General features: G+C 42.3%; 1 long non-coding RNA gene and 1 pseudogene across 1 annotated transcript in view; both read left to right on the forward strand.

Moving 5' to 3' along the window:
• LOC147001747 (uncharacterized) overlaps window positions 1-21,172 on the forward strand; it is a 75,140-nt gene that overhangs the window by 3,887 nt on the left and 50,081 nt on the right. The gene's annotated exons all lie outside the window — the stretch shown is intronic.
• On the forward strand, window positions 7,784-10,658 carry LOC147001748 (uncharacterized; annotated as a pseudogene).

Here is a 21,172-nt window from a genome sequence, read left to right on the forward strand (position 1 = left end):
ACACTATGTTATCTGTGTAGCATTCTGCAATTGCTGTTATTCAAACTCATTTTCTCAGTGTTAAAATCAGCCTCAATGGGGGTTGGGAGAAATGAGGACCTTCAGACAGGTCTGGTAGTATAAAATCAGGTAGGTGTTTGAGAAGTGAGGTTCAGAAAGTAGAAAAGAAGTCCCCTTTGACCCACTGATTGCAGAACAAGGAGTCGATATCCAGAGAGTCTCTAGGGCACATGAGGTCTGTACTGGTCCTCGAGTAGTCCAGAAGAAGATGATATCCTGATGTCCATCAGCTAAAGAGTGAAATTGTACTATGTGATGCAGCCCTTTCATGAACTATTACTCAGTGTTCGATAATCCATGCAAGTATTTGCCCTTCAACAAGTTAGCCGCATCTTACTCAAAATATCCCTGACACAGTCACACTATTGGGAGAAAATTGTTCCATTTGTTCCTATTTATAGTGACTTCCTATTTTTCTTGGATCATACCTTTGGACACCTAGTCAGTTAGGCAATGACAAAGGGAGCCTCTAATGGAAGGAACTGTTTTCTTTGGGAAAAGACTGAAACAGTGAAGGAGAGGCTAGTCCAATACCACCATGTGATCCTTTGCTGGCAGACAAGCCTACTCTACATACCTTTTGGAACTTGCTAAGACAGATTGGATACTATGCCAAGAACCCTGATTCTGAGTCTGTGTTTATGAGGGGAAAGCTTATCACTGACTGAGCTGTCTATATGCTTTGCTCATTATGTACCTATCCCATTCAAGACTTGTTTTTTATGACTCCAAAATATCCTGGAAGATTTTTATAATAGCATTACCAAGGAAACAACACTAAACTGGTTACTGAGGTATACTGTGCTTGTGTTGTGTGAACACAAATAATTAGCATATTTGACAGAGTGCTCTACAATAGTCTCAGATGTACAGGTGTGTTGTTATGTTCCTTCATGACCATCACTTTTTAAATTCAGTTCCTAGTGTTAGAAATATTTTCAGTTAACACATTCTTGCTGATTATAGGACCCATGCAGTGCCTGTGGATTTCATGTGATATGTTTTCTCTGGTTATTTCCAGATATAGGGGTTGATGAGTGGTACCCTGTCAGGATCCTGCACTAGAGAAATAATCATAATCTTCGCTTAATTCTAGGCAGGTTCCCCATATGGCATCCACATGATTTTCTAGGTTGTTCACATCTCTCTTGAACTCAGATTTGGGCATTCCTACAATGTTAGTATTCAATATATTATACCTGGACTATTGGAGTAATATAGTGTTTTTCTTTTAAACTCCAGTACAATGTGTAGTTCACAGCTCAGTTTCTAGCAGTTTTTAAAAGCTGAGAAATAATTCCAAGTCCAGGTGCTCTATGACACTTGAGGATGCAGGGAATGACCTCAGCCAATGATGGGGATGCAGGGAATGACATCAGCCAATGATGGGGATGCAGGGAATGACCTCAGCTAACGATAGGTCATAATATATTATCCAGCTTAATAGATCTAGTGTGGGATGGAGAGCTGAATTGACAAATCCTAATCAGGCCTTTGTTCCTTCCTACACTTGATGTGAAATACTCCAGCAGAACCTGGAACATGGAACAGACTAGGACAAGGTCTCCTTTGAAGATAACTTCTATAGGGGCATCTCTGCGTGTGCAAAACAAATATTTCATCTCATCCCCAGTAATCATGGCTATCATCTGTTGCATTTTCTTCCTTTACTTTTGTTTCCTTGCAATGAATAGCTATTAATTTCATCTGGGTTCTGGCTCAGCAAGAGTGAGCATGTAGAGGGATTCAGACATGTGCTGAGACACATCAAGAGCTGCTGGGAAAACAGGAAGATTCTGAGAGTGTAAATTTTTCTTGTCCTGATAGGTCATCAAGGAAAATTACAAAATCATTCTACAAAATCGCAAAGTCTTTGAGCCAAAGTCTGTAACATGTTTTCTGCTTAGTGTTGGGTGTCCTTATTCTTCAAACCCATATTCCAAAAAAGGAGACCTACTTAATTTTCTCTTGTAAAGGTTGTTACCAGAAGTAACTTATTTTCTACTGTGTTGCCAAGGACAGTCATGGGCTGTAAGTCTGTGCAGCAAAATAACAGCCAAAGAAGGCTCTTTACCACAATTCTTGTTTTTAGATTTTGGTTTGAGCTTTGATTAATTTTGTTATTTGGTTTTCTTTTGTTTCATTAGAAGTTTTTTTGTTTGTTTCTTTGCTGTTGTTTTGTTTTGTAATTGATTTAATATTTTGATAAGGCTATACACTGTACATATTGACTGCCCACTTTTAGTTTCTATTGAGTAAATTGGATATATTCTAAGAATAAAACAGTGATCTCCAACTCTTCACTCTTAAGAAACTTCTTTATTCAGATGTGGTATCATCCTACTGAAATCTCACACCTATCAGACACAGATGGATATACTTAAGGGGCTTGGGTTCCATAATGACTTCCCAGCCAGATTGAGCTACAAAAGGAATAGATTGTACATTCAGTGTGTCTAGTGTGTCCAACTCTGTGAATTCCAACTACAAGATGGAAAAATTATCCATGCTGTATCCTTGCATGTCAAATATTTAGCTGCTGCTAAAATACTGTGGATGATAGTGTTGAACAAATTAATGGGAAATATATCAGTATTTCTGAAATGTCTTTCAGGAAATAAAAACATATTCTAAGGGAATATAAAAGCTCTCAGAAAACACAGATATGTATGCTTCTGCTTTCCTTCAAATGTTCTACCAGTGGTAACTACTACTAGAGATATTCATATTTAGGACCTTTCGAGTAGGGATTTATCATTTTTGGTTATTTTGTTGTTTTTCTTTGTTATGAGAGTGAATTTTGTGCTTGACAATACATTTGGTTCCTTTTTGCGTTTTTAACACAAACACAGTGTGTAGTTCAGTATTCAGTATACAAATGTTTTTAAAAGCTGAGACAAAATCCAGGCCCATATGCTCTATGAGTTTTCTCCTTCTTCACCACCCCCCCCCCCCCGTGGTGATTCTGCTTGTTATTTGGAATTATTTTATATTTATGCATGATTTGCCTTCTGTAGGTCTGTGCAACTTTTGCATGCCATTCCAAAAGGCCAGAAGAAGTTATTGGGTTTCACCTGGAACTAAAATGACAAAGGACAGTTAGATGACATGTGGGTATTTTGAGAAACATATTCTCAAATGAAGAGCTATCTCTCCATCCCCTGATATGCACTTTTGTCCTTCTTTGTGTGCTATATTAGTGGAATGGATCATACCTATAGAAAGTGGTTCTTGAGATATGTTTACTTTGTTGTAAAAAAGTAGAAGCACCCATTTCCTTTCAGAGCCAAAGCAGTTTAGAATGTGATTTGAAGTTTCTCTTGTGATAAGAGAAGCAGGTTTTGGGAGCAGCAACACCAGGTAACAGGGACAAATCATAGTGCAGAGCCCATCACTGACACTACCACAGGAAAGTGGGCAATGCAGAGAATACTTGCATAAGATAATGGAGCTGGTGCCAAGTTAAAATCCTGCAATTGCAGTGGCTTGGAAAATGAGAAAGAGCCTTCCCAGATGGTACCTGAATGGAGTCCTCCATTTCTTTATAATAGGAAACATGGTATCCATTTGAGTAGCTGGTGTGTACTGGAGATCCAACCCCTGCTTTGCATGTTAGGGCTCTCATGGGAAATCCTCTACCAAAGCACTGAATGGGTCAGAGGTACTTAACCCTTAACTGAGTACTTCTCCTAGCTTTCTGATTCTGTACATTGCACACAATAATCCTTGTAAGAGTCCCAGTGTTTTGACTTAGTTTGACTGGGATATAGCATATGACATATTCCACACTTTATTATTCAGGACTACTCTCAAATGTTGTGTGAAACTAATTTCAGAACATCAATAACTTTTACATTTCTCAGGTCCAAATGTTGTCTCTATTTCATTTTCTAATAATTTCTTCAAAATGTCTTTGAAAGTTATGCATTAATCTCGAACTACCATTACTCAGTTATTACACAGTTTCCAAGATGAGAACACACAGCATACACCTGGGACATTTTGATCTGTGCTGTACTGAGCGCTTATATCTCAATTTTTTCATAGTTTAAGAATCATTACATCAAGAAACATCGAGTTTCACAGACTACACTAGGGAAGAAGAAAAAAGAAACAGGAAATTCAGATATAATAGAATAATTATATACATCTAGGCCAGCTGAAAAGCAGTTATGAATTCTATACAGTGATTGTATAGGACTAAGGTTAAGATAAAGCGGAATTACATTTTAGTATGAAGAGCTTCCACAGGCTATTGAGATGTTTCTATCTCAGCCTACAACAGGCAGGCCCTTATTTCAAATGGCAGGTATCCAGGAGGAATGTGTCTCCTACTTCTCAAGAACACAGACACCATCTTTTTTACAAATAGCTGCTGCAGGCTGCTGAGAGGTATCCATTTTGACCTGTTGTGGGCAGTCCCTCTAGTTGCATGCTATCTCCATCACCCTTTAAATGTAAAAATGCAGAGACCCACAGGCAAACATTAGGCTGTGGTCTGAGATTCATGTGGAAATGTTGGTGGAAGGGTTGTAGTAGCCAGAAGGGTTAGGAAGCCACAAGAGGACCTACAGAGTCAACTAATATGAACCCTTAGGGGTTCACAGAGACTGAACCATGAGCCAACACCATGTAGGGGTTTGAACTAGGACCCTTTCATAAATGAAACAGATATGTACCTTGGTCTTCATGTGGGCGACTAATAACTGGAGTGGGTGCTGCCTCGGATTTAGACTCTGTTACCTGCCTTTAGATCTCTTTCCCCTAGCTGGGCTGCCCTGTCTGGGCTCAGTGAGAGAGGATGCACTTATTCCTGATGCAACTTGATGTGCCGGGTGAGTTGTTAAAGGGGAAAAAAGGAGGGTCACTTACTCTGGGGAGAAGGGGATAGGGAATTGTGTGTGTGTGGGGGGGGATTGGGACATTGATTATGACTGGGAAGAGAAGGAGGGACTGTGATCAGATGGAAATAAATAAAAAATTCAACGAAAAAATGCACACCCACTGGCTCTTGGAGACTTTCTGTTCAAGTATGTCTTTGATCATTTTCTTCATGGTCTTCTCTCCCTTCCCCTCCAGGCAATGCTCTACTCCTTCCCTATCACCTTCTTTTTTGATACAAAGTTTCAGTAGAAACAATTTAAGCTCATCTGGACTTGCTTCCAAACAAATGACTCAGACTATGCTTACATCATTTGACTCTGACAATTACTGTGAGGTGGTGGTGCACACTTTTACTCCCAGCACTTGCAAGGCAGAGGCAGGATTTCTGAGTTTGAGGCCAGCCTGATCTACAAAGTGAGTTCCAGGACAGCCAGGGATATTCAGAGAAACCCCGTGTTAAAAAAATAAAAACAGAGACAATTACTGTGGGTTTGGTGACCCCTAATCTGCTTTTCTACCAGCTCACCTGGCTACCTCCCCAGTGGTGCACCCCAAATACTTGCTGTTTCTCCTCCATATGCACACAGGGTACCTCTCCTCCATGGTACCTTTTCTCTTTTCTTCTAATTTCTCCTCTTATCTTTCAGTTCTCCACCCACAACCAGATAACTAAAAACTCACATATGTCTACTGCCTCCATTAAATACCAGTAGTCAGTTTTATTTAACCAATGGTTTTAAATTAAGCAACAATATTTGCACAACAAAATCATTTGATAGGAGAATTCTCTCCTAGTTCCAGACCTTCCTAGGAACAGAATTTAGCATTACAATACATAGCAACAGATGGGAACTCAATGAAGTTCTTAGAGTAATAAAGGTGACTTAAAATTTCTTATGTAGTCAAGGATGATCCTGAACTGATTCTGACCTCCTTCCTCTCCCAAGTGCTGGGATTTCAAGCAATGTTGTGAGATGTTAGAAACTTCATTTTCAAGGGATATGAGGCCTTCTTCTGTGTCTCCTGACACCATGTACCCACATCATGCATGGAAATACATGGTGCCAAAAAACCCATCCAAATGTGGGCCCTGCATCTTACTATATATGAACTGGTGGGAGTATTTCCTTATAATAACTATGTTTAGCACTCTTCTGTTAGGCTAGGCAGAATCCCCAAAGCAGATAATTCATTAGTCCTCTGGATGCACTTGCCTTGGAGCTGAAAGAAGGCCTGGGTTCCACAATTTATCTGTGAATATTTGCATTATCCCTTCCTACAAGTACAAAGTCCCCTTAACTGGTAAGCCTAAAACCTCCAAACCTCAGAAACTTATTTGACTTGATCCCGAATAAAAAACATAATCTCCACAAACTGTTTAGACTGCATTGATTTCATAGCATTCTGTCTGCCTGTACCTTTCCTGGCATTAAAGGCAAGTGCCACCATACTAGGTTAGATTGTTATGTCTTGTCAGATTGAACTAGATCATTGGGCCATTGTAAAGTGATCTTCTGGTACACATAACAGGAAAGTAGGACCACATCCCTGTCATGTGAGTGTCCACGGAACAAGGTGGTACATGATTAATCTATGTGGGCTGAAAAGAGAAGGAGAATGTTCTTCAGAGCAATGAACTACAGCAATGGCTATTTCTTCTTAACCTTGAGCCAACTCCACTGTGTATATTCAGAAGAGAAAGCAATTGTCTCAGCAGCAAATTCACAAGACAGTGACTTTCATCACTCTCCTTATGCTGCCTAGACCACAGATCCAAAGACCTTCTAGTAGTGGGAATACCTTCTACCTGGAAAACTGTCAGACACTCTGTACTAGGCCTCTGCCTGCACCTCACATTCCACTGTCTACTCCCAGGTCAATTTAATCGTTTTAAAGCCTACTGTTGTAAGCCTGGGCATATGCTTCCATCTTTAGGTCCTTTGTACTTTGCTACTGGTGTCTGCTTAAACCTAGGAGTGCTAGCACTGTAAATCATTTCACTCTGTGTCACTGATAACTGTTATTTTGTCAGAGGAAGATATTAGCATTTGGCAGTACAGGCGACCAGGAGCAGCTGTGCATCATCCAGGCAAATCATCCTCACTCAAGCTGACTCTGACATCTAGTGAGGCTTCAACAGTCACAGGGATTAGTGCAAATTTCATCACAGTTTTTTTGTCTCTTTGAAGTAATCAGAGGTAGACAATAAAACAAAACTATAGCAACAAAGAAACAGCAGTGAAACAACAGCATCTACTACAGTTGGCCACACATGTATTGAAAACCATTTAGAGCAGTTTGGAACACATGAGGCTCACACCTCAGTTACAAATTCCCTATATCCATAATCCCTAACCTGCATTTCAGTTGTTGGTCTGATGCTGGCCTCCTTGGTTTCTCTAACTTCTGGGCAACAAAAGAAAAATAAAAAAGTACTGAATCTCTGAAATGGAGCACAGAGTCATATAATTACATGAGTGTATCAGATGGAGAGTTCTCAGTGTAAGTGAGCAGTGGGAAACTTTAGCTGATGAGACCTGGCACCCCCACCTACATGAAAGTCAGAGGACAATTTATGGAGTTTTTTCTCTCCTATGATGTGGGTCACAGGGAAGGAACTCAGGTCTCTATGCTTGGTCACATTACCTTTATCCACTGAGCCATCTCATCAGCCAGTCTCCAGAGATACAGAATTTAATGATCAATGTATTGGTATTTATATTCTGGGTTATACCCGAATTATGAAAACTTTCCCCAGAGAATATATCTACTCAATTAAGGGCAATAATTGGAGTCTGGGAGGGATCTATGAGGAAGGTGGCAGACTTTAAAAGCCTCCATGGAGCCTCACGTACCCCGCAGGATTAGGACCCCATAGTCAGGGAGGGCAGCGGAGAACAATGATATAGGTATAAATATTGAGCCTGGTTCCTCCCCTCCCCCGCGCTCCAGACACACTCTGGGCTGCTAGGCACGCCCCATCTGGTCCTACTGCTTCCCTTGGTGCTTATCCCTGAGGGGCCCCAGCAATCTTTTACTGCAGGAGCCCTGCTGGGGAAGAAAAGTAACTTTTTGTTTGTTTGTTTGTTTTTGTTTTTTGTTTTGTTTTTGTTTGTTTGTTTTGTTTTTTTCTGAGAAACCCAGCCTGATTAGACAGCCAGGGCGGGGCGGGGGGGGGGGAGCTGGTGGAACCCGGTGGAAGTCTCCCAGGCAGTCTGATCACACTTTCTCCTTGTCCTCCTGTCTCCTCCTCCTAGGTGCAGAGATTGTGGGCAGACTCTGTAATCACTGAGGAGGGGGAAGAGGAGGGGTCGGAGCTCTCCTGCAGTGATGGCAAGGGGCGCCCTTATGACTTGGCTAGGTGGAGTTTCATGGAGGCTGCACCAGAGGTCCTTCCTTCTAGCCTGGCGGCCTCAAGTCCAACTCCATACCTCTCCGAGGCCTGTAAGACAGCAAGTGCTCACCCTGGTTCCACTGTGCCCCACCTGCAGCCTGCGGCCAGCATGGAGAAGGACAGCCTGAGCCGCGCCTATCAGCAGTATGAGTGCATGACAGAGATCTGCTAAGGCGCCTATGGGAAGGTGTTCAAGGCCCGCGACCTGAAGAAAGGTGGCCACTTCTTGAATCTGAAGCACATGTGAGGGCAGACAAGTGAGGAGGGCATGCGGCTCTCCACCATCCGCGAGGTGGCGGTGCTGAGGCACCTGGAGAATTCAAGCATCCCAGTGTGGTCAGGTGAGCTGAGAGCCCTGGCCATGGGGTCCAGGAAGGTGCTGGGCAAGGGGCAGCTGGTGGCCCAACTAAAGTTAAGAGTTGAGTTTCCCCAGATAAAACCGGTGACCCTGCTAGACAGTGCAGAAAAGTTGACCTGCGGTGGCTTCCAGGCAGCCAAGCTATTCTGAAGAGCTTTCTTTCTTCCTGCTCCAAGGGGTCCAGGGATATTGGGTGTCTTTTAGGGACAAAACCAGACAACCCCAGAAATGTCCCTCCAGCCCTTAATTAACTTTTCCCGTCCGTGGGGGGAATTTTTGAGAGACAGAGTGAGATAGTTATCCAGCTTGCAGATAATAGAAGGAAACTTTAAGGGTGGAGCATAATGTAAATAAAGTTTAAGAAAATGCAGAAATGTGCAAAAATGTGTTGGCCAATCACACCCACAGTGGTGCCTTTTTTATATAGTTCTAAATTGGCTTCTGATAGTCTTAGAAGTTCAGAAGTTTAGAGTCTGACACCTAGTGTTAAACATTGTTTGAAAAATGTCTTTCAAGGCTGGGTACTGGGAACACTGAACCAGGAAGATCCAGAGTTCAAGACCCTCCTGAGCTACAAAAGACCCTGTCTGAGAAAAGAAAGGGAGGGAGAGTAGGTAGTAGGGTGGAGGGCGATTGCATCTCAAAAGGTTTTCTGATTGTATCATTTAGTATCTGTGGACTAGTATGATCTGACTTAGAATGCCTCTCTCACAGAGGTTAAATGTGAGTCTGTGCTTTAGATTCTAAAGCCTCTGTTTTCCCTGGAAGAGTTGTGCAGGTGGGGGTGTTCCTAGCCCACTCTCCTGTGATTGAAGAGAATGGTGTTTTCTTGAAGACTCTGGGATTTCCCTATTGTGCCTTTTCTCATTCTCTTTTTAAACACATGCATAGCTGGAAGTTAAAAGGGAAAGCACAGACTTTTCTACAAATTAGGTGATGAGTTAACATTCTCAGGTCTTCTTTTTAGAGGGATGATCTTGGAGTCTTCATCCTGTCTTCTCATTCCTGTAGGGATTCCTTACAACAAATATGTGCCTACTGTATGCCCTGGTGCATCCCATGCTTTATGATCCAATAGTGTTCTGCACACAGATTTGCTCTAGTTTTATGGTTCGTAATCTTGAATTCTGAAGCCTTTGTCAGAATAAGACTGTACGGCCAGAGTGTTCCTATTCCACAGGTGAGTTCTGTTTGTCATCCTTATAGACCTGTGATGGGACATCTGTTTGTAGACGAGGAATTGTCAATCCTTGGTTCTATTGCTTACATAAATTCTCAAAGGACATAATCAGTATCCTCAGGTGGAAGCCTTTATAACATACAACAGGAGTTTCCAGTGTGCATCTAAGGTGAGCACAGACGTCATGTGCTGTGCTGCTCAAAGTGAGGCTCCCTGGCATCTTCATTATTATTGCCTGGAAACTGTGTCAAGCAAAATCTCAGGCCCCAGCATACTACACAGTCACTCTAGATTTTAAGTGGAACATACACACACACACAAACACACACACACACCACATAACTAAACACAATCAGAATAAACAAATAAACACACATTATCTAAGAGTATAATGAACAAAATTTGAGAAATGCAGTGATGAACTACAGCCAATCCAGTCATCGTGAGAGGCAGTATGTGCGACCAGGCTCCTCCAGCTGTTGACTGGACTAGTTGGACCCAACTTACCTCCATGTAAACTGCAATCATGATTGGTCATAAACAGAGAGGACCTTGTATCTCCCACAAACCAACACCTTTATAGGATTTTTACAATGCAGAATTAGGGCTCACACACTACTACCCTTATCCCCAGACTGAGATTCATACCACAGGCTCTGATTTCCTTTTGGAGGAATCAAAAGTGCCTAAGACCCATATCACTCCTATCTGAACTTGAAGTTCTGTGTCGAAATTCCAATCAGCAAAATGAATTTGGATATGTGGACCGCCTGGTGTTGTAGCCTCCTGTGATATGAGGGAATCTGCGGTTAACAGAGAGGGCCCAAGACAGTCAGCAAAGAACTGGGCATAATGACTCCCTGTTGTTCAAATCCTTGTTAGTGTAATTGAGTAGGATTCCCTGGAGTTCGTCTCTCTCATTTTTGATCTTCTGGAGATCCCTTTTGAGCTTCTCCATCCTCTTCATTCTCTGCCCCTGCTTATTGATGGTGGAGGTTTGTGGTGATGCCTTTCCAACAGTTGATAAACACTAGTAAACTTGTAGAGATAATAGGGCACGGAATGGAGACACCATGCTTTGTTGCACACAGAAGTCTGAGGAAGAGGAAAATCTAGAGTCACAGAGAATCCCTGAAAGAGCAGGAAAGCTATCTTCAGGCTGGGCTCCTTAGCTAGATCCCTGTTCCCAGAAACCATCATTAAGCATATTCCTCCCTCCCTATTGCAATTCCCCTCGCCCTGAAATGCATAAGCTCTCCCATGCAAGAATAATTGGAGGGCATTGTCAGCTCTTATCTGACAATGCAGTCTGTTCTACTTAGCATAAAAAGTTTGACCATAAACATTAACACCTAACATCTCCCATAAGCCAACACCTGTCCATGCTTCTTAAAATGCATGATGAGAGCTCCCACATTACTACACTAACCTCAGACTGTGAATCAGTCCACGTCTTGTGTGCTCAATGCCAGAGTGTCAGAGACCTTGATTCATGAGCAGGGGAATATCCCACTCTGTACTTGCCATCACATCCTCATAGAACCAACTGGAAACTCTAACAGGATGAAGTGCTTCAACACTCTATCCTGAGAGCAACACTCTGTTATCCTCACAGAGCTTCCTCTGGGCATATTTTTGCCACTTGGGATGATATTAAAATTTCTTAACAAAGCAAGTACAGGTTTCCCAATTCCTGGCTCTCGGCAAACTAATCATCATAAATTCTTGTTTCTGGGTCTGCGATTGAAGAATTTTGAGGATCCAAATCATAAGCCCTATTCCTGAAAGGACCAGCTCAAGCCCACATCCTCAATGTAGCTCCCCAACCTTTGCGCAGGAAATATTGTGCCTTCTCCAGGGCAATTTCTTTCTTCCCACTTCCCAAGATGACAGAAGGCTGGCCTCATTCCTCCAAAGTCTGGTCTCTGTGTGTATTGTATTTTCCCTCCAAAATAGCATGAGCTGCATGGACAACATGTTTGCCTGTGAAACCAATTGGTTCTGAAGGAATACACTACAGGCCTTTGGTGTCACCACAACAATGGTGACATCACAGAAGAGTCAAGGGTTCTCCTGGATACAAGAGATTGTCCAGGGATGTGACTACTGATGATGTCACTGGGAACTACCATGGTGCACTGGTTTACCAGCTTGCCCCATTTAGACCCGTTTCTGAGGTGCCTGTAAAATTTGATAGTCCCCCTTTACCTGAGATTCCCTATTGCCATGAACAAGGGAGTTTTAATTAGAAAAAAAAATGGGATTCTCTCTTTTGACCCAGGGGTTCCCTTTGTCACCTTCTCCTTCCAAAGCTGGAGAGTTCTCTCTGCTTCACTACATGTCAAATGCTTAGGATGGGGAGAGATTCATAGGGCCTAAACATGGATAGCTCATCTTCGTTAAGACCTAGAGCTCTAGGATCCTTGCATGTGGTAGATTGTTCTCCAATGTAAATCTACTTCTGGTGTCCATTCATATAACATATAGTCCAATTCCCCAGGTTGCTCTGGTTTTCAGAGGACAAAATCATTCTCCTGCACATTTAATTTTCTGCATGTTGGGTTATGTTTTTTAGTGGGCACATACCTTGAGAGGAGTCATTGTTTCAATATATTGAAATATGTGCTTTCAAAAGAGCTCTGTTTTAAGATCAGATTTTTTTTCAATGAAATTTCCTTGTACTTGGCAATAGAGGAACTCAGATACAGGGGGAATATCAAATTGTAAAGTTTATGTCCCTTCTTCAAAAGCTAAAATCCCACATTCTCTCTTCATCCAAAAGAACCAGACAAAGTAGGCATCTGTGAGCAAAGGTCAACAGGGGTCTTGGATTGCTGCTCTGTAGTCCCATTAGCTTTCCCTTCTCCAATATTTACCTTCTGATGTTCCCAGTTCCAAGTCTGAGGCTGTTGGGCATTGAATTATGATCCCATAGTCGACTACAAGATACGTAATACTCAATATGGTGGATAGGCAATGGAAAGGGCTCAGGTCTGTGGAAACCTCAATTTTAATGGGTCCATAATTTCAGGATGGTCTCTGTTTGGCATTGTCATCTCTGGCTTCTAGCTTTTCGACATGGGCCTGCTGAATGCATGGTAAAATGCCACCTAACCTCTCAGGTGTAAGAGTGGAAAAATCATGTGTTTTTCAAATTGATTGTGTTGTCTTTAGCTACCCTTTTCAGCCAAGTAGTATCACTACAACAAGGCTCAGAGGTGGCTAGGATGATGGTGGAAAAGTCAGAAGTCCACTATGTCTCTCAAAGAGTTGATGAATAACCTTTATGGAAACAGGAGGACCTGGACAATGAAAAAGAAATACTTATAGTTTGGTTAACTGATTATCTTTGATATTGGGAAGCAATGGGGGAGGCATTCTAAACAAATACTATAGGGATGGATTCCTACATGCTTTGGGTACAAAAGGCCAAAGTAAGAAGGAGGCCCATCCATCCTTCCAGGAAATCTCCTGAGAGTTAAGTACCGTTTCCATTAGTGAACTATTCTTCATTTGAATGTGAGCAGAACTCTGAGGTCTGCATATACAATGAAGTTTCTCAGCTATTCAGAAATCATCCACTGTTACTTGACAAGTTTTGGCTATGAGTTCTCTGCTATAATCTGACACAATTCCAAGCAAGTGGTAAAATTGTTGGTCCAGCACCTGGAATAGCTTTTGAGCTACTCTTTGAGACCTTTGAGACTAGTGGATAAAACTTATACCTATCCAAATAAGGTATCACTAAAAAGAAGCATGGACTCTTATCCTCCCCTAGCAGGCCACATATCACTGAAGTCAGTTTCTCACAATTGACCATAGTTTGGCCCCTCGTATGTGCCCACTTCTGGGATAAGTGTCTGTCTTTACATTTATTTTACTATAAATCTGACATATTGCTTAGATAAATCGGGCCAGGCTGTCATGTCTAGTTATAACATACCTTTTTCTGGGCAACTCAGAAAGTATACTGGACCTCTGTCTGGTACCCTGGTGAAAGTTACTTTCCAGAACCCTGCCAATATTTCCTGGCAGAATGATCTTCCCTCTGGCTTCCACCACCATTCCTTTGGTTCTTCTACCCTTTGGATATTTTTATATTCCCTATGTCCCCTTGGTTGTATATGGATTCTCAGGCAGCAGTGATGCACTTTATGTCACCAGAATGTCAGTAGGCCTCACTGGTTTTTGGGCCGATTTTTGGGTAGCCAAGTCAATTCCCTGGTGACTCATGGCCTCAAGGGTGTTTTAAAGTTGATGTCCTAAGCATTGAAACCAAGAAACTCCTAGAGGAAGGCAAAGAGTTTCCAGGAGAGGCAAGAACTCCTCTTCGTTTTTAATGTTCTTTCTGCCAGCAGTGACGAGCCCTCCTTCTTGATAGATCAGAACATTCACATGTGCAGAATCTAAGGCATAGTGACATTCCTGGTATGAGATAACAGGTCTTCTTTTTCACCATATATTTGGTCTATAAATCTGGGGTCCAAATCATTTCAGTTGCAATTTCTGCTGAAGCCCCTGTGTCTCTGAATCCATGTTTAAAGATGGTGCTCCCAACCATGCCTCATTGCCTCAGAATGCCAAGCATTGCCTCAGAACTGAAAGATTTCATTGGATGTGGGGATATTTATTAGGTTTAGGTAGACAGATCTTTCTTTCTTTCTTTCTTTCTTTCTTTCTTTCTTTCTTTCTTTCTTTCTTTCTTTCTTCCTTCTTCCTTCCTTCCTTCCTTCCTTTCTTTCGTTCTTTCTTTTGTTCATTTGTTCTTTCTTTCTTTCTTTCTTTCTTTCTTTCTTTCTTTCTTTCTTTCTTTCTTTCTTTTAATTTCTTATTAGAGATTTTCCTCATTTACGTTTCAAATGCTATCCCAAAAGTTCCCTATACCCTCCTCCCACCCTGTTCCCCAACCCACACACTTCCACCTCCCGGCTCTGGCATTCTCCTGTGCTGGGGCATATAATCTTCCCAAGACCAAGGGCCTCTCCTGCCAATGATGGGCAACTAGGCCATCTTCTGCTACATATGCAGCTAGAGACATGAGCTCTGGGGGTATTGGTTAGTTCATATTGGCTGCAGACCTGTTCAGCTCCACAGGTACTTTCTTTAGCTCCTCCATTGGGGGCTAAGTCTTCCATCCAAGAGATGTCTGTGAGCATCCACTTCTGTATTTGCCAGGCACTGGCATAGCTTCACAAGAGACAGCTATATCAGGGTCTTGTCAGCAAAATCTTGCTGGCATAAGCAATAATGTCTGGGTTTGGTGGTTGTTTATGGGATAGATCCCCAGGTGGGACAGTCTCTGTGTGACCTTCCTTCTGTCTCAGATCCAAACTTTGTCTCTGTAAGTCCTTCTATGGGTACATGAGTTACAGAGACAGATCTCTTTCATCACATTTCTTTCCTCAGACAATTACTGAAGAGTTTCTGTGTGTCAGCATCTGGCAAGAATGTAGCAGGACTGATGACAGTGGGGTTTTCTATCTAGATTCCAAGGATAGTCCAAGAAAAGGACCTGCTACTTTTTCAAACATGCCTTGATCAGCCAGGGTTCTGGTTTTCCTTTGAGAAGAACCTTCACTGCATGGGGTGATGTAAGTATAAGATGCTGACCCAGAGTTAACGTCTCTGTTTCTCTTGCTAAAATAGTAGTAGCCAACATAGCTCTTTTTTTATTAGATATTTTCTTTATTTACATTTCAAATGCTATCCCAAAAGTTCCCTGTCCCCTCCCCCCGCTCAGCTCCTCTACCCACCCACTCCCACTTCTTGGCCCTGGTGTTCCCCTGTACTGGGACACATAAAGTGTGCAATACCAAGGGGCCTCTCTTCCCAATGATGGCCGACTAGGCCATCTTCTGCTACATATGTAGCTAGAGACACGAGCTCTGGGGGTACTGGTTAGTTCATATTGTTGTTCCACCTATCGGGTTGCAGACCACTTCAGCTCCTTGTGTACTTTCTCTAGCTCTGCCATTTGGGGCCCTGTGTTCCATCCAATAGCTGACTATGAGCATCCATGTCTGTATTTGACAGGTACTTGCAGAGCCTCACATGAGACTATAGGTATTTTGTTCCCTAAGTGGAACAACCTGAGGAGACAGAGTCCAGTAGCCTGGACAGGGCTGTTACACGGTGGTACAATGGGCCTAAAATACGTAGTTTCACACTACTTGCAGTAAAATTTGTTTTATGGACCTGTAGATGAAAAGGCTTGGAGGCATCTGGAGTTGCTAGGGTTTTGAACTAAAGCCCCATCTTTAAGGTCCCAAACATGATTTGTGCAGACTCATTCCAGATTAGAGAGTCAATGCCCTCATTTTCACTTTTTTTGTTTTTGTTTTATTTTTTGTTTTTTTTTTGGTTGGGAGGATTCTAATGACTACTTCTGTTTCTGTAGAGGTTATGGGACTTTTTATATAGTTTACTTATCTTGATTTTAGTTTGGTATGTGGTATTGGGCTGGAGAGATGGGTCAGCAGTTGGGAGCTCTGGGTTTCTTCCAGAGGTCCTGAGTCCAATTTCCAGCAGCAGCATGGTGGCTCACAAAAATCTATCATGGGATCTGATGCCCTCTTCTGACACATGTGTGTATATGCAGCAGAGCACTCATACATTCCAAAATAAACCTTAAAATAAAATAATATCTTCCATTTCATCTACATTTTCCAGGTTGGTTGAGCATAGGTGTTTCTAGTCAGACAGGCTGAGTTTTTAAATTCCTCAGTTTCTGTTGTTATGTTTCCCTTTTCATTTCTGTTTTTCTTAATTTTGGTACTGTTTTTGTGCCCTTTAGTTAGTTTGGCTAACTGTTTTCTCAAAGAGCCAGCTCTGGGATTCTTTGATTCTTTGTATCTTGCTCTTTGTTTCTATTTGGTTGACTTCAGCCCTGAGTTTGAGTATTTCCTGACATTTACACCTCTTCAATGTGTTTGCTTCTTTTCATCCTATAGAATTTAGGTGTGTTCTTAAGGTGCTGTTGACTCCTTATTAAGATGACTCCAAATTCTTTTTTTTTTTCCCCTATCGTCAATTTACTCTGTTTTTTAATTGGATATTTTATTTATTTGATTTTCAAATCTTATACTCTTTGCAGGTTTCCCCTCTGCAAACTCCCATGCCATCCCCCTTTATCATGCTTCTATGAGGGTTTTCCCTTGCTCCATTGCTTCAGCATGGCCGGTCCCAATGAGAACAGGCAGTCAATGGTTTTAAAGCATGTATTTTAGAAAGGCACAGAGAGGAAGAGAGCAAGGAAACAGGGAGGCTCGCTATGGCCATATGGATTGAAAGTAGAAGAGGATGGGGAAAGGAGGAGAAAGTGGGAAGCAAGAATAAGAGAGACATGAGAGTAAGAGGGTAAGAGGTTAAGAAAGGGAGAAGGGGGCAAATAACCCCTTTTAGAGTGCACAGATCTACCTGGCTTTTGCCAAGTAATTGTGGAGAGGAAACTAGATGTGGCCAGGTAATTGGCAGTGTGGAGACCATACAGAATACCAGGAGCTTGGGGCCTTGTCTATGTGACTGATGGGCACACACACCCCTGCAGGGGGACTGTGGGAGGCTGTGGCTGCAGTAGGAACCAGGGGCCCAGGAGATGTGGCTGAACACCTGCCGTCCCATGCAGGCAGAAGTCACCACCTACCAGGTCACCATGGTTCAAGGCCTGTGCTCTACTAGGGACCACCCTGTAGGTGCACAGCTCACTGTCCCACAAATCAAGGCAAGTTTTAGAGTGTAAAATGACACCATGACTCAAATGTTTGTGTTGGAGTCTGGGAATCGTCACACACACCACTCAGACACTGGTGCCTCTCATCAAACAGGAATGGTCTATCAAACACCATACCCCATGGCTGATGATAGATCAGGGAGTCCAGTCAGATGTGGGAGCAGACTGTCACCTTGTGTCAAGATCCAGTAGGGCTTTTTAAGCCTGAGATTACAAATATCTGTGTCAAGATTTTCACCCATCAGGATTTAGGGATGGGGGTTTCCTTAGGAACATGTCTTTGTTGTACACTCATCCTGTTCCCATTGGTTGGAGTTTTCAACTGTGGCAAAGGACTTGCCTTGTCTAACCTTCATGTGTTAACTTGTCAACCACGATGGGATTTGTCTAACCTTCATGTGTTAACTTGTCAACCACGATGGGATTTGTCTAACCTTCATGTGTTAACTTGTCAAGCAGGATGGAATTTGTCTAACCTTCATGTCTTAACTTGCCAACCAGGATGACAGTTACCCATATACACGTCTCTTTGTACCAAGTAGGATGTCAGTTCCTAGGAAGGTCCTGGCAACTTAAACTTTACTTGACCCTTACTCAAAATGGAAGCTTTAATCTAAATAGATGCAGGTGTCTCTCTTATGATTGAGTCCATCCCAGGGGCAACTTATAAAAGCAAGTACCATAAGGATTTATACACAGGTGCAGGAAGTGCTGTTGTTGAGTGGTTGGTTCGGGATGAAGCTTATTGTGGGTACCTAGACAAAGCAGTTCTATTGAATTTTATCTTAATTTCAAGGGCACAGAACAGAAAAGAATATGTAATCAACTTGGCATTAGCAAGTTTCCTAATGACAGCAGAAGCAACAGGTGAGAAAGTTTCATTATAATATTAGTAACAGCACAAAATGACAGGCTATCCAGGAAACAGTTACCTAGGCCTTAACATTTTTACTTAGGTTTTAACGTTCCATCTTGGCCTTGCTATTTTACCTAGGTCTTAACAATTTGAATCCTGCTACTAAGGAATATGGAGATAAGGGTGAGGGTGAAGGGAAGCGGTGGATCAACCAGCAAAGGCCCTTGCTATGAATGTATGGCAACCTGAGTTTGATTCCTAGAACCCAAGTAACGGTTATTGGCCAACATCTGACCTATAAAATATAAGCAAACATAAGCAAAAAAGATTTTAATCTTGTTGGACGCTGTCGAAGATTTTGACAAAGATCAGTCATGTACTGGAAGGGCCATCAGAAGGGCATGCATGTCTCATGTGTCCCAAGGAAATATTCCAGCGCAGAGAAAAGCACAGAAGACAGTATTGCAGATAGATCCCCATGAGAGTACTGATCCTTCCAAAGACAGATGATATAAAACCTATATGTACATCACTGTGCCATGAAAAAGGGGCAACAGAAACTGGCCATGGATCAATGTGGAGAGCACCTTTCCTCTCTAAGTCCTGCAGTTAAGAAAAATCATGGAATACATGATTCATTCCATCCAGGGAGGGATGTCACTCTGTAAATGGGAACTTGACTGTTCTTGGGTAGAGAGTTACCTACAGTAAAACAAGGATATCAGGGCTATGGTCTTCACAATGTTGCTGCCCTCATTCTTTACACATCTTGGAGCAATGCAGAGGACGTGCTCCTATCCCAGCGAGGACTGGGAGGTAGAATGTACTCTTTTGTCTCCTTGGGGCAGCTTCAAATATGTGTTAGTGTTTGTACACACCTTCTTGTACTAGATAGAATCCTTAGCAACTGGGGTTGAAACGATTACAGAGGAGTCAAATATGTTTTTCTAAAGGACACTGTCCAAGCTTTGGTCTCTTCTGGTCATTTAAGACTCACAGATTTACCTTTATTTACACATGTGATTATCTATATTCACAGCTCTACGGATAAAATATTACCCAAACTCTGCTTGGAAGCCCCAAAGCTCATGTGGTATTGAAAGTATTAACCAAGCTCTTAAGTAGATCCTAGGAAAACGTTACCAAGAAATTGAAAGACCCACAAAGTTAGGACTCCCCCATGTTCTGACTCAGGAGAGGCGACACCCCAAATCACTCACCAGAAATGGCCTTGATGCAAACCGCAAGAGGATTTTTGTTTTATTCCAGGCAAGCTCTAGGCCCCACGGTCGCACACCACGCAGGGGTAGAGGACTGTGGACCCCGAGTAGCTGGAAAAGGAGGTATTTAAAGGGAAAAAAACACAGCCCAAGTGGGTAGGGAGGGCATTATTGGAAAATGCCAAAAACACTGGTGAAAAAGTCCCAAAGGGGTACTAAAAATTACAAGGGGAAACTCCCTGCTTCTGAAGATTGTTCTCAAGATTTTAATCTAACTTTTGTGGACAGCCAGGTCCTGGAACAGGGTCACTGAACCAGCTAACCTACATTCTTGGTGCTAGGGGTCTGAATTTTTACTGGTCTTTCAAAACCTCTGATAAATCGGTGAATCTGTTCTTGTTGCCCCTAGGGGTGTTAGAATAGCTCCCCAAACTGACACCAAATATAGTCCTTGGTTGTTGTATGGCTTTTCCTCACATGAGTCCTGGGTTAGACTCTGAGGTCAATCAGATGATTCAGTACACTACACTACGAACTTGGGGCAAATCCAATAACCCTACAAGAGTATGGAAACAAAGTTGTACACACTCAGTCTGAATGGATCTGGCTTCTCCTGGTAAAATCCACAGAATAGTTGGATCCTCTGTGGAAGGGACCTTACCAGGTGGTTCTGAGAACTCCAATGACTGTCACATTGTTTGATGTTAATACCTGGGGTTATAGTTTCAAGCTAAAATCAGCGACCTCAAAGCAGAGCTTCCACCTGAGGACATAGAGGAATAATCCCCCACCTATGATCCAAGGAAGGCTCTCCATCTTCTATTAATGGACTAATGAATTGACTCAGCAAATGAAAGCACTGCTGATGTCCCAAGTTTGAGCTGCAGAGTCCATGTATTAGAAGAAGGGAACCAGATTCTGTAAGTTCTCCTTTGATACCCACATACATGACCACAACATACATGTCTTCCACATACATGCTATGGTATGTGTGCCCCCACCAACACAATAAATGTAAAGCATTAAAATAAAACTTCAAACAATAAACAAACCTCCACCCCCATGAAATGCCATCACCCCTATCTACACTAAGATCATCACCTGTAACATAATCTTCTTAGGGAGAAGATAGTGTGGGAGAGCATAAGGCATGCTAGCTGTACAGAGAAAAGTGCCAACAACTATCTCAGAGACAAGAACGGTCACATGGATAAACATGAGAAGGAATGGCTCTGTTACCATTTCCTATGGAATTTGTTAGCTTAATGAAGAGAGGAAGACAAAGCTATAGAATGCTGAGCCTCTCTCTTCTCAGATGGATGGGCCACCCAAGAAAGGACAGTTTGAAGATTCACTTCCTGGTTTTTGTCTGTGTAAAGGTTAGATACAAAGCAGTAGTGTTTATCATGGACATTTCACTCACTTGTGTAATCATAATTTCTCCTTCATTCCTCTGCCTCTCTGATCTGTCTTGCACTTACTTCCTCACCC

This window comes from Mus caroli, unplaced genomic scaffold (assembly GCF_978045245.1).
Source record: "Mus caroli unplaced genomic scaffold, Mus_caroli_1 scaffold_12, whole genome shotgun sequence".
In the NCBI taxonomy this organism is placed as follows: Eukaryota; Metazoa; Chordata; class Mammalia; order Rodentia; family Muridae; genus Mus; species Mus caroli.